This window comes from Henckelia pumila, chromosome 4 (genome assembly GCF_033568475.1).
Source record: "Henckelia pumila isolate YLH828 chromosome 4, ASM3356847v2, whole genome shotgun sequence".
Taxonomy (NCBI): Eukaryota; Viridiplantae; Streptophyta; class Magnoliopsida; order Lamiales; family Gesneriaceae; genus Henckelia; species Henckelia pumila.
Window position 1 is genome coordinate 68,398,320 of NC_133123.1, and position 20,650 is coordinate 68,418,969.

The window sequence follows — 20,650 nt, forward strand, 5'->3', positions numbered from 1 at the left end:
AAATGTCATGGATGTATGCATGACTTAAAACTCGGGACTATGAAATCAGATAATCGAAATATCAATCAGTATTCGATTGGGATCCCGGGGCCAAATCTTCACAACAACTCACCGACACACCCATTCGGGGTGGATGTCGTTCAACTCAACCCCTAGACTTCAGAGCAACTATAAGAAGTATTCTGGAACTTGGAAAAACTCGAAATCCAAAGCCACTTCAATATAGCTCCCTAAAACGTCTATCTTCAAAACGAATCGAATAATCGGCTTAATATGAATGCAAGTGTAAACAATTAATCAATCAAGTTCACACAAGAAATTAACATGTAGTATGTGATTTTCGGGGCTCGAGAATCAATCAAACTCGAGTATTCAACCCCATTCAAGTCAATGTCGTCTTTTACCTTTCAAGTCCATCGAGGATTCAAATCTGAAAATAACAACGAACTCAAATAAATAATCAATCGAATCACAACAAATCAAAACAAGGAAAACTCAATCAATATACCGTCTTCGATTCTCAATTCGATCAACTCCCAAGTTCGATCCAAACCCGAAACTCCAATTCAAATCTGAAAATGAAGATTATACGGATTCGGTGTCAATCCAACAACTCAAACAAACCCGGAATTGAACCAACAAACAACCGATAAACCAAAACTCGATTTCGATGGCATAACAGCTATAATCGTTCAAACCAAAAATCATCAACATCATCAAACCATTCTATACAATCCATATCAACTTCTGAACCAACAAATCAATCAAAATCCAACCAAAATCCAACACCCCATGTTTGAAATATACCTCAAAAATCATATAAAATCCAAACTTCGTTCTTTTTCCAAACCGACTTCGAATACATGATCTATGCTAGCTCAAGAACAACATACTCCAAGATCAAAAATCAAAGTTCGAGGATCGTAGAAAAACTTACGTCAAAATGAATCCCTCGTTGCGGTGATCGTGGAACTCAACTCGGAATGAAAATCTAACGGTCGGATCGTGCGAATCGGGCGGAAGAAAAGCTTGGAAAGTCGCCTCCCATGGCTTCGACTCAGTACATACGAAAAGGAGGAAGGAGGAGAGGTATGGAGTGATGGGAATGGTAACTTGCCTTAAGATAATATATAAAATCCACATTTTGCATTTTGGTCCCTCAATTCTCCAAAGTTTGCAAAATGAACCCTGCGAATTATCAAAACGACCCTCAACCACTGAAAACCCTAATTATCTCAATTAAACTCAATTATAATAAAATCGGGGCATTAAATTTACCTTCCCTATATAGTCCCTGGAATACAAGGCTTCCAAAACAACCTCTGAAGTATGAAAACTTCCAGAGTAATACCGACTAAGGTCGCGCTTCCTCACGTCTAGTACTGGTCACAATCCACAACTCTTAGTATTACTTAGTCTGTCATCCTGATGAAAATCCATCACCTCTGGAAAACACTTGGTTTACTAGAATATTCTAGGTAAAATATCTAGAACTATTCATTGAAAACATGCGAAATCCCAAGTACTCATTAAAACAATGATCAGTCTTTTATTCAAAATAACCAAGTTAATCTCAAAGGTTACAACACTTGAATCACAAATCCAGGTTCTAATACAATCTTTATTACAATCCCATGTAATACATAACTTAATCAAAAGATTACACTGAAAGATGTACAATACAACAATAACTGAGTACATCAAATACTAAAATCTTTAATACATCTAATTACAACTGAAATACTGCTTACAACAAAATACAGTATTTAAATTCATGCGGAATTCTTTTCATTCCGTCTACTGATCTTGAACATAAAGTTTCCTGTCTGCTACTCATGTCAGCAGAACTTCTTCATCTCAAGATCTAAAAGATAAAATCTTGCTAATATACCGGATCCTTCCAATTTTGTTGGGTTCCTAATCTGGTAGATGAGACAAGATTTCCCTGACAATCTCTCCAACTACAAGTGAAGAGTCTTTCGGGGTGGCTTCCTTGGTCGACTCAGAATGGATGACTACATGTCACATTCCATTCAACCCTGAGAAGCACCTGGAGTTGAAAACTGGATCTTCTCTTCCAGCTCCATCCTGCTGGGATCCATATAAAACGATCCTCTGCTGCCAACCTTGGCAATGACGATCTTGGAAAAGCCTAGACATCCTACTATTCCAATTCATGATACTGCTATCGTCATTGAAACCAAATTTTAATCCTACAAAGGATAACCCAAAATCAATACTATGTCCCTAAGAATCTTATTGCATGGTCTGATACCATAAATGTAGTGATCCGCGCCGTAATCACCTATTAATCAGAACTTAATCATGCAATTAATCAATAAAATAATCTTAATCAGAGTAACTGCGGAATCTTAAAATAAAAAAATACCAGGTAGACAAAACCTAGTGGTCAACCCTGCTATCCAGCCTTGGTCACCACCTAACCTCCTTATCCCCGGGAGAACTACCTGCAACTGCCCCATGGAATAGGGCATCCAGCCAACAGAAAAATAACCGAAAGTGAGCTTAACATGCTCAGTACGAGAGTGTGAGTATACGGTGTTATGTGTGCATATATGCAAGTGAACTGGGTAACAAGACTCTCAGGTCAAGAAACAAGCTCATAGACCGGGCCCAGGGTATATAGCACGTTGCGCCGTTGCATTAGGAGGTGGCTCATATACCTAGTGGATAATGGTGACCTGATACTAGTACATGTGTCCAACCATAAAGGTGACCTAATACAAGACTTACGTATCCAATCATCCAAAAACTCGTAGAGTGAGCACCGTACTACAGGATACCTCTAAGGTAAAAGCTCAATATGCTCATGTATGCAACATACAATCATGACATGCTGTATATAAAGGCATATAAAACATGCAAACATATAATTCATGCAAACACATAATACATGCATACTCAATCTGGATATCTCGAATAATACTTCCGTACCTTACTAAGGCAGATCCTAGATGCTTCCCCTCCAGGTCCAAGCCTACCATGCAGCACTACAACATAAATAACCATGCATTACCTAGTATGCCAAACATCACCTACTAGGCTCTAAAAGCCTTAATTAAACTATAGCCTACTCCCTATTTACTATAGGGAACCAAAGCCATACCTTCGTCCGTCGTCTGCCCGCTGATGTCACATGCTCCAGAGCCTGGGCATAGCCTAGCTACGACCCCTAGACGCCTCGCCAGAGCTCCGCCGCCTGGCTGCTACTGCGGAAACTGTCCGCTATAAGAAATACTATTTTCTACTCCAATTCTTAAAGAAAGAGTCCCGAAGCCCTTAAAATAGAGCCATTACCGGGAGAGGAGAGGAAATTGATATTCCAAAATGAGAGCCTCGGACCCCTTTTTATAGGTGTAATGGGTTGGGTGCGTCTCTCTGCTTCTGGCCCATCTGGCCTTCTGCTCTGGGGGCCCAGGCCCATACTCATGGTCTTCTCTCCACCTGGAAAGGAGAGTTTTTTCCCTTCCCAGGATTCGAACTTGCACCAGCAGGCTTTAAGTGCAAACTCTTCTGAATCCTGGTACCATTGAGCTATACCAGGATTCAGAAGAGTTTGCACTTAAAGCCTGCTAGTGCAAGTTTGAATCCTGGGGAGGGCAAAAACTCTCCTTTCCAGGTGGAGAGAAGACCATGAGTATAGGCCTGGGCCCCCAGAGCCGAAGGCCAAATGGGCCAGAAGCAGAGGGACGCACCCAGCCTATTACATAAAAGGGCGCCCTTTTATGTAATGGGTTGGGTGCGTCCCTCTGCTTCTGGCCCATCTGGCCTTCTGCTCTGGTGGCCTAGGCCCATACTCATGGCCTTCTCTCCACCTGGAAATTAGAGTTTTTTGCCCTCCCCAGGATTCGAACTTGCACCACCAGGCTTTAAGTGCAAACTCTTCTGAATCCTGGCTGGGCCCCCAGAGCAGAAGGCCAGATGGGCCAGAAGCAGAGGGACGCACCCAACTCATTACATAAAAGGGCGCCCTTTTATGTAATGGGCTAGGTGCGTCCCTCTGCTTCTCGCCCATCTGACCTTCTGCTCTGGGGGCCCAGGCCTATTTTCATGGCCTTCTCTCCACTTGAAAAGGAGAGTTTTTGCCCTCCCCAGGATTTGAACTTGCACCACCAGGCTTTAAGTGCAAACCATTCTGAATCCTGGTACCATTGAGCTCAATGGTACCAGGATTCAGAAGAGTTTGAACTTAAAGCCTGGTGGTGCAAGTTCGAATCCTGTGGAGGGCAAAAACTCTCCTTTCCAGGTGAAGAGAAGGCCATGAGTATGGGCCTGGGCCCCCAGAACAGAAGGCCAGATGGGCTAGAAGCAGAGGGACGCACCCAGCCCATTACAATAGGCCTGGGTTTGGACGGTCCGACTTGGGTTCGGAGGCTCCGAACTGGGCATGATTCCCACGTGTAGAGTGCATTTTTGACACCTCAATCTAGCGGGAGTTCGGAGGGTCCGAACTGCCACTTGTCCAAGCCACTTTTGACACATGTTCTGTACTGAGTTCAGAGGGCCCAAACTTGGGTTCGGAGGGCCCGAAGTAGTTCGGAGGGCCCGAAGTGGTTCGTGTGCTCCGAACTGTTTTGGGCCTTCCGAATTCATTTTTGGACCCCCGGGACCTATCCCACCATTTTCAGACGTTTCGGATCTGATTTTACATTTATTTTCACCAAATAAGGACTTCTTAAACATGTTTTGACACTTTTAAAATTATATGTCATTTTTTAACATGTTTAAAATCACTTAATCTTGTAAAATGGAACCGGGCTACTACAGTTAGGCCCAAATTTCGCAAATACTCAAATTTAAAAATTTAAGAGTTAAATACTTAAATTCTATTTACCAGGTTTGAAAATGCTAATTTTCAATACTTAAATATTTTGACGTCACATCGATAAATAAAATATTTAAATAATAAACAGGGCGGTAAAAAAATAATTTAAACAAACTAGGATAATGTTTAAAAGTAATTTAAATAAATACACAAGCGAAAATAAAAACCTTTAAAATTATTTGGACAATTAAAAGGATTTAAATAAATAAGATAGACATTTAAAATAATTTAAAGTAGTTAACAGTTAACCTTATGTTATTTAAAATAAATAAGTAGGACAGTCAAAAATCTTTAAATAAATATATTTAATATTTAAAATCATTTAAATGTTATCCCATAAGCTCGAGTAATTTTTTTTAATAAGTAAACGAAGTAGTCAATCTCATTTAAACGAATAAACTAAATAATTTACATCATTTAAATAAGCAGGCTTAAACGTTTAAAATCTTTAAAACAAATAAGTAGTATGATAAAATAATTTAAATGGATAAACTTAAACATTTAAAAGAATCAATTTAATAGTTATTAAAATAAAATCCTTTAAATAAATAATTAATATTTTATTAACACGAAATTCAAATAAAGAGTTTAAATCAATTAAACTTAAAAATAATAAATCCTAATATTTATTAAATTTAATGTATGCGATTCAGCAGATTAAATGATAAATTAATGACACAAATTAATTTATAGGTCAAACAAATTTCCCTCACAGGCTTTTGGCCCAACGGGCCAATATGCCTGCATATAATAACATCAATTGGCTTGATTATTCCATGAGATTTTGGCCCAGACGACCAATATGCTGGTGAAACAATGTTCGTTGATCCTGAAGTGTTGTTCCTTTGCTGGTAAGTATCACTTTGTGGCCTTCGAGCCATGGTTCCTTCGAGTATATATGACCAGTTATTTGATGTCATAGTTCCACAGTGATAGAAATTGTTCCTTGGCCCATGGGCCATGCTTCCTCTTGGACCTGAATGGCTGACCTTCGAGCCATGGTTTCCTGATACCCCTTGTACCTATTTTTGTACCTAGAAATGAATTGTGTGATAAGAAAAGGCTGAGGGGGATATGGTGTCCCCCGAGCATTCATAAAAGTATGTGCTCGATTGATGGTTCCACGTAGTCCTGCAGAACACTTTTGGTTAATGACAAAAAAGTGTTGAAAAACTGGAATCTTACTGTTATACTTCAGTTTTTGAGGAGTTCTTTTCCCCACTTCTTCCTCTCTTTGTAAATTGGAGTGCATCGATCAACATCATTCTCTTGATTGAGATTTACCAAGCTATGGGTATCGCCTGCTGGGGAACTCCCACTTGATTTGATCTTTCTCATCTCCTCCTTGGTGTAACTCATAGTGGTTAACATAATTTCACTCGCCTCTAGCATGCGTCCCATGGTGTTCAACATGATTTCCATCATCTCCAGTTCCTTAGAGTTAATGGAATCGAGATGAACAGAATAGATCCTCGTACCTTTTGATCCATAATGTTTTGGTGGTTCCTCAGACTCTTCTTCTTGTGTAGAAAAATCTTCAGCTCCTTCGTTACTGCTTCCATTGGTCTTTGACGACATTGGTCCCACTAGGCGTGCCATTTGTTTGGCTCAGTTTTTTTGTGTGCAGGCGTGTGCGATACGAATTGTGCCAAAATTGAAAAATAAAAGAAAAAAAAATCTAACTTCTATAAAATAACGATTACGAGTCTCGGTTCCACCGTCGATCTCGGTTTACCAGTTTAACGCTAAAGAATATAAGAAATAACTAAGAACAATTCTTAACAGCAATCGAAAATCTTAACTTTGCTAGTAAAACTTGAAAATGACAAATGTTTGTCATAAAAAAACATAAAAAGATACTACTGAAAACGTGGAGGAACTAAGAAAATACATGCTGGAAATATATACTGAAATTCTAAAAACATGAAAATTAAAGCTTGAAAAATTATGCAGAAAGTTTGCTGTAAAAATCGGGAGCTTTTTGATCTTGATTTGGTATGATTGATTGTTGATTCCCTGTGTTCTGCATGAATGCCCTTTTTATATGATGGTTCCCAAGTCAGTTTCTCAACTGCTCACCTCCATTAGTCAACTACTTGTACCACTAACAGCCCCATTAACAGTCTCATTAACTCTTAACTGCTTTGACATGGTTTTCCTCTCTCTCTGTGCCGAAGGTTCCCCGAGTGCCCAACTTCATCATCCCACTACTTGTAACTGTTTTGACTTGGTCTTCTCCTCTTACTCTGCTTGATTCCTCGAGAGTCGATCTGATTCCCCGAGTGCCCAACTGCATCATCATACTACTTTGCATTATGGGTCTTGGAATTTGTTGACCAAATCTTCGTAGTTCCTATTAGGGGTGGTTTTTTGGTATACCGTATCAAAAATATTGGTATGAAAAAAATTCACACCGGTAACGATATCGAAATTTCAAAATTTTTGTATAAAAAAAATTCATACTCATACCGTATAGATACCGAAAAAAATTTTGATATACCAAAAAAGTGTATATATCGATAATATTTCGGTACGTTATCCCAAAAAGTCGGTATTTTGGTTCGGTATCTCAGCCCTAGTTCCTATAGCCTTCTTGAACTTTAATACATCGAGCTTTATCACTAAAATTCCTAATTGATTAAATGATAAATTAATGGCACAAATTAATGTATAGGACAAACACCAAGTTTATCAATTTATCTATTTTAAAGCAATACATATTTGTATGCCCAATAATTTTGATACGTGAAAATGACTCACGTGCGAATCAATAATAATTTACAATATTAAAAAAAAAATAATACAATCCAAATTATATGAATACAAAATTAAACATAAGATTATTTAACATAGGTGGAGGGTAACACTGTAATCGTCTCTCAATCATTATTTCAATCCCAAAATTAATAACTCAAAGTAAACATATTATTGTTTATCCATGATTATTTCACTTTTTCAAAATCATTTTAATAATCCATATGTAATCTAATCTCATTAAGTAAACACATCCTAAAGATAGGATTTTATTTCCCACAATTTAGAAGTGTGATGTAATCTTAGGATGGAATGATGCATCGAAGGTAAAAAATGATATCTTTTCCCACAATTTAGAAATGTGCGTGTTGGGATCGGTTCAGAGGGTAGAGGGGGGGGTGAATACACTCTGAAACTTTTCTTCTACTTCTTTAAAATGATCAAGTGAAGTTTAGTTCACTTAATCAGTTTTCTCAACTTCTAAAACGTTTTGAACAACTTAAATAGTGCGGAAATAGTTCAGAGGTTTTAGTGATGCAAAGTTTATAATGCAATGTATGAGCAGGATGTGAGATAAGTGGCAGTAAATGCTAAAGCACGATTTTATGGAAGTTCGAAGGCTTAATCCTTCTACGTCTCCCCTTCTTCCACTTAGGAAGGAATTCACTAGAAGACTTTGGTTATTACAACGTCTTGTAATACACCCACTTCAGACTTAGGACTTATCCAATGCCTAATCCGAAACTCCTAGATTTACACAGATAAGATTCTCAGTTCTTATCAGACTGGTGGAAGCTTTCAGAGCAGCTTCAAGTCTCTTCAACACTGAGTATAGTTGAGTTGAGCTTCTCAGACTGCAGAGCGGTCGAGAGGCTTGAAAACCCTAGGATGATCCTTGACGATCAGATATGTGAACTGTAGGCGAGGGTTTATTTGAGCAGCAGATGATTGATCTTGTAAGTGTGCTCAAGTATATCAGATGAGGACTTCTGATATTAGTCAAGTGATTGAAATTTTTCTGAGTTGCTTGTCTCTCTTCGTTGTCTCGTATCACTTGTTGTTGTTGTTTGAGCAATCTTCCCTTTATATAGGTCAATCATCAACGTCTTTATTTTGAACGTTCTGATGCTGCATTGAATGCACATTTAATGCTCATAAATGCATTGATGATTCTGCATGAGGATCGTACACTGCAGACAACTTCCAGGGTCCAAAACTGGAATAAACGGTCGAATGCTTTATCTGCAGTCATTCTGTGTTTTTGCCATTTTGGTACAACCTGTTGTCTTGATTTGCAGGAGTCAACAAATCTTCTGAAACGCCGGTTCTGCTTTTAATAAAAGATCCTGCAAAGAACATCTTGTCATAGGTACTTGTCTCGAGATATCTATATAGGCAGTTGGCATTCTACCGGTAGAGATATTTGTCCTCTGCTGGTTTGAATAACCAGTCGATAAGCTTGTGACTTCAGCCGGTCGAGAGCAAAGGCGGTTGACAAGCTTCCGGTAGATAGATTTATCCTCTGCTGGTCTTGATAGCCAGTTGATAGGCTTGTGACTTCAGCCGGTCGAGAGCAAAGGCGGTTGACAAGCTTTCGGTAGAAGTTGTAGTAGGTTCCTGAAATACAATGGTTGGCAGCACATTCCTATACAATGAGTTGTTGTTTGTTATCACCAAAATATCGGATTCAACAATTTCCCCCTTTTTGGTGATGACAAAACTTAAGTGCTCCAAGAACAATATGAAAGCATTAAAATGAACTTCATTGAGAGAATGAATTTCATTAAGTACAATAAGCATTTTTATTACACCTACAGAAAAAAAGATGCGGCTGCGATAAGTAAAGAAGAGATAAGTTGTTCATCTTTTGAACCAACTGGCTCCTCCTGACCTATCGCCTTCTCTTCTTCTTCTGTCGGCTTCTTCTTTTCTTCTGGACTCTTCTTCACGTCTTCTTGCCTCTGCTGCTCTACGTTGCTCTTCTTCCCCCTTTTTGGCATCACCTTGGTTAAGCCGAAGGATGACCTCAGTGAGTTGAGTGCCAAGGCAGGCTTGCATAGTGTCTATTTTTGCATCGATTTGAGCAAGTAGAGTGGCTTGCATAGTGTCCATCCGATCATTCAACTGCTTATGAAGGCGATTTTCGGATCGGATAACTTGTTCGGAGACGGTAGAGAGCGTGTTGATTTGAGTGCGATGATGATTAGTGATCTCTGTGGACAGACGAGCGAGGTCTCGAGACACGGTCTCGAAATGCCGAATCATCGTCTGGCGTGAATTATCGACCGATAAGGATGAGTTTGTTATGTCTTGAGAGAAGGACCTAACCGTTTGCATGAGCTCATGAAGCCGATTTATCAAGGTATGATCTAGAGCTGCGGCCATGGCTTCAATTAAAGAATCATCAGTCTGAATCATTTGCCCTTCTGAGTCATTTCTTGGTGAAACAGGGCTAGACTCACGATGATGTGGTGCGGGTGAACTTGCTGGAGAGCTACCCGATGGACCTTCCAATAATGGTACAGTTGGAGATGTAATAGTTTCGACTGCAGCCAATATGGTTGGTGGAGTACCAGGATCAGCACTTGGTTCATCCATAATGAGATCTTCCATAAACTTTTCAGTAGATGGAGACGGTTGAAGTGCTGGATCAGCATCAGTCACTTGCTGTTCTGGAGATGCAGGTGATACAATAGTGCTTGATATCTCCGTTGGGGGCACTGTTGCTTCACTACTGCAAGGAGCCTCTGTCACAGAGGTGACAGGTATCTCTTGTGCAGCCACTTCTAAAACATCTTGTGAATGACCGGGAGAAGTGTGAGCGGTCGTCACGGGAGAGGAGCGAGCAATCACAACTGCTTCCGGTGGAGTAACTACTTGGACTGCGGTTGAGGAGGGGTCGACCGATGAAGATGCTGCTACACTCGATCTTAGAGCATATGATTGAAAGAGGTCAGCAGTGATGAGATCGGTCAGAATCCCATCTGAAGAAGGAAGAGCATAGACGTCTTCTTCACCCTGATCTTGAGTGAGAAAGGTTTTCATCATCACTTGTGCTTCCAGCACATAAGCTTGCAAACAGGCTGCTGAAGCTGGTGTTTTGACATTGTTGAGAGCTTGGAAGTGCTGAAGTAGTTGAGTGATTTGACGTAGACTATCCTGTAGTCCAGTCAAAATCACAAAGTCATCGGCAGCGGTAGGACTCTTGGATTTGAAATTCTTGACACGCTCATTAATTAGCAGTGATAGCAGGCTTCCTCGAAGCTTCAAGTCTATGAGATGTCTTCTTCCCAGAGCCTCCACGATGTCTTCAGTATCAGCAAATAGAAGCATCTTCTGCTCAATGACGTTTAGAGATTTCCATTTAGGAAATATTTGAGCGAGTGTCAAGTGAGTGCGGGAGTGATGCCATCTGTCAAAACGTTGTAGATGACGCTTGATAGTACGGAGTACGTGAGAGATGATCATATTGAGTTCTATCGTAGCTGCTGGTTGAGCCTTGGGTGTGTAGATCATCACACCTTTCCCTTTGTCTTTGGGATCAGCTAGAGTGACCTCAGGAGCTGATGAGGCACCTTCTCGGATTATCACACCTTTTGTAGGACGAGGAGCAGTAGAAGCAACAACGGTAGTAGTCTCGACCGTTGGCAGGGTAGGAGCAAGTCCAGAAAGAGACTTTAGCTTCTTGTGCTGCCTCTTCTTCTCGCCTGCAGGCGTGGATGACACAGCTGCTTTGGAGACCGAAGGGGATGACCTGCTGAAAGCTTGAATCAGTGGAACATTCTCACGTGATTCATCCTCAGAGTCAGATTCGATGATCAGTTGACGCTTGGCAGACTTTTTGGTATGGACTGGTTTGGCCACGACCGAAACCGTTGAAAGAGGTTGAGGGATAGCAATAACCTTTGCGGTTGAGGGCAAGGTGTCGACCGCAGTCTCTTTCTTGTTCAGGAATTTGAGAATCGTAGACTTGTTGAGCCATTTGGTGGGATGCAGAGGCTCAGTCTTGGAAAAGTCCACTCCAAGGACGCCCAAGATGTGGCAGATTTGCAAAGCAAATCCCTCGGATTGCCCTTTGCCCCTGATCATTTCACATAGAATATTGAACAGAATGTCTGACCAGTTTATGTTGATCTTGGAGGCAATACAAGCCATGTATTGAAATTTCTCCAGCGTCACCTTGTCGTAAGATCCAGCCTTGGCCAGAAGATTCTTGGCCACGATATTAGTCAGTAGCCTGAATGGAGCTTTGAGAGATGTCTTCTGGGCCGGCAGTTTGATCGGAGCATCAGTAGTTGAGAACTCCTTCAACCAATAAGAGCAATTACCATCTGGAAGATTCGTGCATTTTGTCAAACCCCTGGAGGGCAGATCAAATGTGCTGGCGAAGAACTTCTGATTGAAGGAGTAGACCTCTGTCTTGATCAAGCATTTGATAGTCCCATGCTCGATTTGAGCGGTTGCGAAGAACTCCTTCAAAACAGGCAAATCGCAGATGGCGCTGCATTCCAGAAATTTCCTCAGTCCAGAGGCTTCAAGCATGGTGAAGACCTCAGTTATTCCTGCGTTGTTTGCCTTAACAACGGAATCAAAGTTGATGGCGAGGCAAGTCTTCTGGATCGACATGATATCTATAGATAAGAACTCGAGCAAAGAGTAAGCAAAAGCTTGAGAGTAATTCGATGGAGCGTTTAATACAATATGAAAGTTTTTAGCAAAGGTGAAAAATTGATATACGAGTGTAAAGAAGTATATATAGGAACCTATGGGCCATAGGGTGATGTCATGAAAAGTATTTTTGAAATTCAAAAAGTTTTGAAGAGCATAATCACGGCGCCCAATTAATGTCATTTGGTTCAAAGCACCAAGCTGCTAGTACGAAGCCTGTCAGAGACTAGTTAAAGGCGGATGATATGCCAATATTAATGGCAACGTAACAGCTAATCTATTAATGTCATATTGACAATCATTCCCCCTAAACACATGCATACTAACTTAAATCTACTAAGCCAAGAATATTTCGAAAATATGAAAACTTAGCGTCCGGTAGAGGCTTGGTGAATATGTCTGCTGCTTGCTGATCGGTAGAGATGTATTCCAGCCTAATTTCCTTCTTTAAGACATGATCTCGGATAAAGTGATGCCTGACATCAATGTGCTTTGTCCGAGAGTGCATCACTGGATTGTGAGTGATGGCTATGGCACTTGTATTGTCACAGTAGATTGGAGCTTCACTCGACCGAATCCCATAATCATTAAGCTGCTGTTGAATCCAGAGTATTTGAGCACAACAGCTGCCAGCAGCAAGGTATTCTGCTTCGGCGGTCGAGGTAGCAATTGATGTCTGCTTCTTACTTGACCACGAGATTAGTCTATCTCCAAGGAATTGACATGTGCCACTTGTACTTTTGCGATCAATTCTACAACCTGCATAATCTGCATCTGAATATCCAATAAGATTAAGATTTGAATCTTTGGGATACCAAAGACCCACATTAGTAGTTCCTTTAATATATTTAAGTATTCGTTTGGTAGCAATGAAATGAGATTGCTTAGGTGCGGCTTGAAATCTAGCACATAAACAAACTGAATACATGATATCCGGTCGACTGGCAGTCAAATAGAGCAGTGAACCAATAAGGCCTCGATACATGGTTACCTCAACCGGAATTCCCCCTTCATCTTTATCAAGCTTAATTGATGTACTCATGGGGGTAGATACAGTTGAGCATTGTTCCATTCCAAACTTCTTTACCAATTCCTTGGCATACTTGGACTGATTGATGAATATTCCAGTTTCAAGTTGCTTTACTTGAAGTCCAAGAAAGAAGTTTAGCTCGCCCATCATGCTCATTTCAAACTTCTCCTTCATCAGTTTAGAGAACTTTGAGCACAACTTGGGGTTAGTTGACCCAAATATAATGTCATCAACATAAATTTGTACTAGTAACACATGATCACCTTTTACAAATTTAAACAGGGTCTTATCGACCGTTCCAATTTGGAAATCATGTTCCAGTAAAAATTTTAGCAAAGTGTCATACCAAGCACGCGGTGCTTGTTTTAATCCATAGAGAGCTTTGTCAAGTTTATAGATATATTGAGGATGAGTAGGATTGACAAAACCTGGTGGTTGTTCAACGTACACCTCTTCTTGAAGTAGACCATTGAGGAATGCAGACTTCACATCCATTTGATAAACTTTAAAATTCTTGAAGGCTGCATAAGCAAGAAAGATGCGGATTGCTTCTAGTCTTGCAACTGGCGCGAAAGATTCCTCAAAGTCTATGCCTTCTTCTTGTCTGAATCCTTGAGCAACAAGTCGAGCTTTGTTACGCACAACAGTGCCATGTTCATCGAGCTTGTTACGAAACACCCATCTAGTTCCAATCACATTTTGATTTTTCGGTCGAGGAACTAGATGCCAAACATTGTTGCGGGTGAATTGATTCAACTCTTCTTGCATAGCTTCAATCCAGCTGGCATCTGATAGAGCTTCATCTATTTTCTTGGGCTCTACCTGAGATATGAAAGCTGCATGCAAGAATTCATTAATCATTTGACCACGTGTTTTTCGAGGAGCAGAAGGGTCACCTATGACCAACCCAGGTGGATGATCTTTGTTCCACCTAAAATAATTCCCTAAAGGGTTGTCATCAATTGGTTGATGAACGTCCTCGTTTACTGGATCATCATTGGCTGGAGGAATGTTATCAACCGGTGGATCCACTTCTGGCCTTGTTTGATCACACCCGGTAGAGGGAACTGGATCATCCTTCTTTGGAGGATATAGATCACTGTCATTCTCTTCCTGTAGATTTGTGTTTTCCAGTCTGTGACTCAGATCATTTATGCTCCCTTGAGTTTGTTCTGTACATAGAGTAGATTCATCAAAAACAACATGAATGGTTTCCTCGACCGTTAGTGATCTTTGATTGAACACTCGATAAGCTCTGCTAACGGCTGAGTAACCAATAAAAGTTCCTTCGTCTGCTTTGGCATCGAAGGCTGTCAAATGGTTTTTGCCATTGTTGTGGATAAAGCATTTGCACCCAAAAATTTTGAAATAAGAAATGTCAGGTTTTGTGCCATTCCAGATCTCATATGGAGTTTTGTTAAATCGTTTATTAATCATAGATCTGTTTTGAGTATAGCAAGCTGTGTTAACTGCTTCTGCCCAAAGTCTTTGAGAAACATTTGAATCAGCAATCATAGTTCTGGCTGCTTCTTTTAAAGTACGGTTCCTTCTTTCAGCCACCCCATTTTGCTGTGGGGATCTAGCAGCTGACAACTCATGCTTGATTCCCTGATCATCTAGATAAGTCATAAGAGTGGTGTTTAAAAATTCAGTCCCTCTATCACTCCTGATTCTATCTATCACAGTAGATTGTTCATTTTGCAAGCGTTTAAAAAGCTTAATCAGGTGAGGTGCGGTTTGATCTTTTGAGGAGAGAAAGATGACCCAAGTAAATCGAGAAAAGTCATCTATAACAACAAGAGCATATCTCATTCCCCCTATGCTTCTTACTGGTATAGGACCAAATAGGTCCATGTGAAGTAAGTCTAAACATTTGGAAGAAGACATACACCCTTTATTTTTAAAAGTTGCTCTCACCTGCTTTCCTAGTTGACAAGCAGGACAAACTTTGTCTTTTATAAAATCTCCTTCGGGCAGACCAGAAACCAAATCATGCTTCCTCAAGTTAAAAATGGACTTAAAATTTAGATGATTTAACCGCTTATGCCACAACCAATGTTTATCATGATGAGCAGTAAGACAAGTGGGTGAAGAAATATGTGAGCAAGACCAGTTTACCTTGTAGGTGTTTAGGTCTCGTACACCGGTCATAAGAGTCTCACCTTTGTCATTTTTTATGAGGCAAGTGTGTTTGTGAAACTCGACCGAATGATCATTGTCACATAGTTGACTAATACTTATCAAATTATAGCATAGTTTGTCAACAAGTAACACATCTTTAATAATGATGTTACCATGGATGATCTTACCCTTACCCACGGTTTTACCTTTGGAGTTGTCTCCAAAGCTGATCTTTGGTCCTTTGCACAACACCACCTCTGTTAGAAGTTCTGGATTCCCTGTCATGTGTCGTGAGCAACCGCTATCTAAATACCAGGTAGTGTCCTTGATAGAAGTGGTTTTCTCGCCCGTTTGGACTTTTAGTACCTGCAAAGAGTGAAGAACTTTTGGTACCCATATCTAGTAGGGTCCAGGTCGGATTAGCCCTTTCGGGACCCACACCTGGAACACCCTTACAGGTTTGCCCGTGTGTGTGTCCAGAAATCTGTGCGGTTGATAGGCAGTAAATGTGTGTGCTTGTGAGGTTGCTGTGTGCTGCTTGCCTTTTTTATTTTCATCAGTTAGCATGTACCTCTTTTGAACTGGCCTGCAATTAAAGTACTGGTAAGGCTTCTCCTTTGACCATATTTTCTTAGAGTAGTTAGACTCATTCCATGGCCTTTTGAAATTAGATTGGTTTTCCTTTCTTCTTTCATTAGGTTTTGGTTTGATCCAAGTTCCTCTTTGATTAGAGGTCTGGGGATCCACATATCCCAGCCCTTTATGCTTAGAGCTTCGTTCGTTCGATACTTTCTGATTTTTGTCAAAGCTGCACTCATCGTGTTCATATATCGTGCTGGACCTGACAAATCTTATTTTGTTAAGATTGCCTTTGTCCAGGCTTGACTGAATACAGGATTCCATAGACTGTTCATTTGTTCCAAACCCTAGACCGGTTTTATCATGTACCGGTCTTTGGATTTCTTGAATCTTGTCAATGGTTACCGAAGATTTATTCCAAGCCTTAATGGTTTCAAGTAGTTTTTTTATTTTCAATCAAGGTAGCTTGGAATACTCTTTTCAAGGTGTCGTTCTCAGTAGCCAGCAGACTTAGCTTGACCTTAAGACCATCAAGCTCTTTTTGCTGCATGCAGCTTGATTTGCTTGACTTATCTTTTAGATTAGCTCTTTCTGCCTTTACTTCCTCGAACTCCTTGGATAATGCTTTGTATTCATTAGCCATTTCGTGTAAAGCAGTAACTAAATCACTGTGAGTAAATTCAGGTGAGCCAAAGTCAAATACCTCCTCAGCTTCTTCTTCGATGTCGGCCATAAGGCATTCCACTTTTTCATCATCGCTGTCATCTGAAGAGCTTCCGGTATTGGAGTTGTCAGAGTCAGACTCAGCCCACTTGCTTTTGCTTTCATCTGCTACTAGAACCCTTTGGTCTTTTCCTTTTCTAAACGTCCTTTTATCCTCCTTACCCCTTCTTCTTTCGGAGAATTGCTTCTGATCATTGTTCTTAGGCTTGGTGCAGTCTGCAATGAAATGGCCTGGCTTTCCACAGTTAAAACAAGTAGGACCATCGTTTGTATGGTCCGATTTATGATAATTTTTAAATTTAGAATTGTTTTTACGCATAAATTTACCAAATTTCTTGACAAAGAGTGTCATGGCTTCATTGCTGATTTGCTCAGCTGATCTCTTTGGAGGTTCCTCGACCGGTGGACGTATCACGGTTGAGGTTAAGGCCTTGGTTGGTTGAGATGTGGATGGTTCATCTTCTGTTCTCATGTTGAGCTCGAACTCGTAGGCTTTGAGATCAGCAAAGAGATCATGCAGTTCAACCTTGCTCAAGTCTTTTGACTCTCTCATGGCCACTGTCTTGATCTCCCATTCTTTGGGCAGAGCTCTCATAACCTTCACAGCAATTTCTCGGTTAGTATAAGTTTTACCTAAAGCAGTAAGATCACAGATGATACTACTGAACCGTTCATCAAATTCAGCCATGGTTTCCCCTGGCTTCATTTTGGCGTTGTCATATTTTTGAATGGCCAGAGTGAGCTTGTTTTCCTTTGTCTGGTCATTCCCTTCACACAGCTGAGTGAGCTTCTCCCAAATCTCCTTTGCTGTGGAACATGACTTGATTTTGCTGAACATATTCTTGTCCAGTGTTTTGTATAGGATGTCCGGGCCACATTGTCAAGATTGGCCTTCTTTTTGTCCTCAGTGGTCCACTCAGCTCTTGGTTTCTCAATCATTTGTCCTGCACCATCGGCTAGAGCTGGGTTGACCTTCATAATTTTGATAGGACCGTCTGTTATGACATATAGCATGTCATCATCCTGTGCTGCAAGATGTGCCTGCATGCGAATTTTCCAATCATCATACTCTTCTTTAGAAAACATAGGAATTCTGTTGAAAGAAGTCATGATTTGAAAACTTCAGATCAGCAGTTGAGAAAGGAACCCGCTTTGATACCACTTGTTGGGATCGGTTCAGAGGGTAGAGGGGGGGGTGAATACACTCTGAAACTTTTCTTCTACTTCTTTAAAATGATCAAGTGAAGTTTAGTTCACTTAATCAGTTTTCTCAACTTCTAAAACGTTTTGAACAACTTAAATAGTGCGGAAATAGTTCAGAGGTTTTAGTGATGCAAAGTTTATAATGCAATGTATGAGCAGGATGTGAGATAAGTGGCAGTAAATGCTAAAGCACGATTTTATGGAAGTTCGAAGGCTTAATCCTTCTACGTCTCCCCTTCTTCCACTTAGGAAGGAATTCACTAGAAGACTTTGGTTATTACAACGTCTTGTAATACACCCACTTCAGACTTAGGACTTATCCAATGCCTAATCCGAAACTCCTAGATTTACACAGATAAGATTCTCAGTTCTTATCAGACTGGTGGAAGCTTTCAGAGCAGCTTCAAGTCTCTTCAACACTGAGTATAGTTGAGTTGAGCTTCTCAGACTGCAGAGCGGTCGAGAGGCTTGAAAACCCTAGGATGATCCTTGACGATCAGATATGTGAACTGTAGGCGAGGGTTTATTTGAGCAGCAGATGATTGATCTTGTAAGTGTGCTCAAGTATATCAGATGAGGACTTCTGATATTAGTCAAGTGATTGAAATTTTTCTGAGTTGCTTGTCTCTCTTCGTTGTCTCGTATCACTTGTTGTTGTTGTTTGAGCAATCTTCCCTTTATATAGGTCAATCATCAACGTCTTTATTTTGAACGTTCTGATGCTGCATTGAATGCACATTTAATGCTCATAAATGCATTGATGATTCTGCATGAGGATCGTACACTGCAGACAACTTCCAGGGTCCAAAACTGGAATAAACGGTCGAATGCTTTATCTGCAGTCATTCTGTGTTTTTGCCATTTTGGTACAACCTGTTGTCTTGATTTGCAGGAGTCAACAAATCTTCTGAAACGCCGGTTCTGCTTTTAATAAAAGATCCTGCAAAGAACATCTTGTCATAGGTACTTGTCTCGAGATATCTAGATAGGCAGTTGGCATTCTACCGGTAGAGACATTTGTCCTCTGCTGGTTTGAATAACCAGTCGATAAGCTTGTGACTTCAGCCGGTCGAGAGCAAAGGCGGTTGACAAGCTTCCGGTAGATAGATTTATCCTCTGCTGGTCTTGATAGCCAGTTGATAGGCTTGTGACTTCAGCCGGTCGAGAGCAAAGGCGGTTGACAAGCTTTCGGTAGAAGTTGTAGTAGGTTCCTGAAATACAATGGTTGGCAGCACATTCCTATACAATGAGTTGTTGTTTGTTATCACCAAAATATCGGATTCAACAGTGCGGAATCGGACTTTTTAAATTCTTAATTAATAGGCCATCAACTCCCTAGTAACTATTGCTCATATTTTACATTACCTTTATATTATAAATTTTTTTTTCTACTAAGCCTAGTTCTAAACATATTACTACTAAATATCATGTGTTTTTATTATTAAAATATTTATGGAAAGAAGTATATTGATCGAAGAACTTTGGTTGTGAATTCTATATTTTATGGTATACTACTAATTAAGATTAAAGTTAAATTAAAAAGTAGACAAAATATTTATCAAATTTATTAGTTTTTTTATTTAAAATCATCTTATAATTTTATCTTTTATTGTAACGTAATGTTTTCAAGAAAAATAAGATATTTGGTGTATCATTTTAATAACTTCTTGTCTCGAATATTATTTTAATTAAGTGTTTAGATTAGATGATATGTAATTTGGAGGACGTGAACGCATATATATAGTGCTGAGAATTTTTTACTTGTGATACGAATAATTAGAAAATTAACTAGTTTTTGAGTCTTGGGTGGAACAATCAAAGGATGTTATATTTGTTGATTTTATGCTTAATTTCAATTTAATTGATTTTGCTATCTTATTCTTTTAGTGGGGTATTTTGATTAATCATGAGTTGATTATATCAAATTAATTTATTGGAGCTTAATTTAATTGAGTTCAATCATGTCCTTGTGGCTCGGATAAATTAGACGAGTTGTAATTTATGAAATTTGAAGAAATAAATTAGTTGGTTTATAATCTCATTATCCTTGGAAAGTTTATATTAATATTTTCTTGATATGATATGGTATTGATACGATAATCCATAGATTTATGGAAAAAAGATAATTTCATTTTTTTAAATATTTGGAGTTATATTATCTGTCTAGACTTATAAAGTATGTTATCAAGTTATGATTCTTACATTTGGAGTCTGATGATGATAGAGCACCGGAGAAGGTTTGAGTTTGAGGGTTTTAAGCTTTGATCATGTGCAGATGAAGTTTTGAAGTGCAAATAAGTTGTGGACAAAAAATCCCGTTTCAAGGTAATCCATATTCCTTAGTGTTATAACTAATTTATTCACGCAGAACAAATCAATATTTTGTTTTTGAGATTATTAAAATCACATAAAAACCAATTTTTTTGATTCGATTTTCTTGATCTTCACAACGGTTCAAACATGGTGCGTATCTTTAGTTTCGACCAAGAAATGGAGGATGACTTGGCGAAAATTTAAGTAAATTATGATGGTTGTAAAATATGATAATTATTTAACTAAAAACAATAATTCCAAATTTTAATTGGACCCGACCATCCAAATTCTTAAAAACTCCAATCATGGAGAAACGTCACATCAAGCCTGAACAACATTATTTTAAAAATATATTTAATGTTTTATAAATACAAAATATTACTATTCTTATAAAATTATGAGACGGTAAAAAC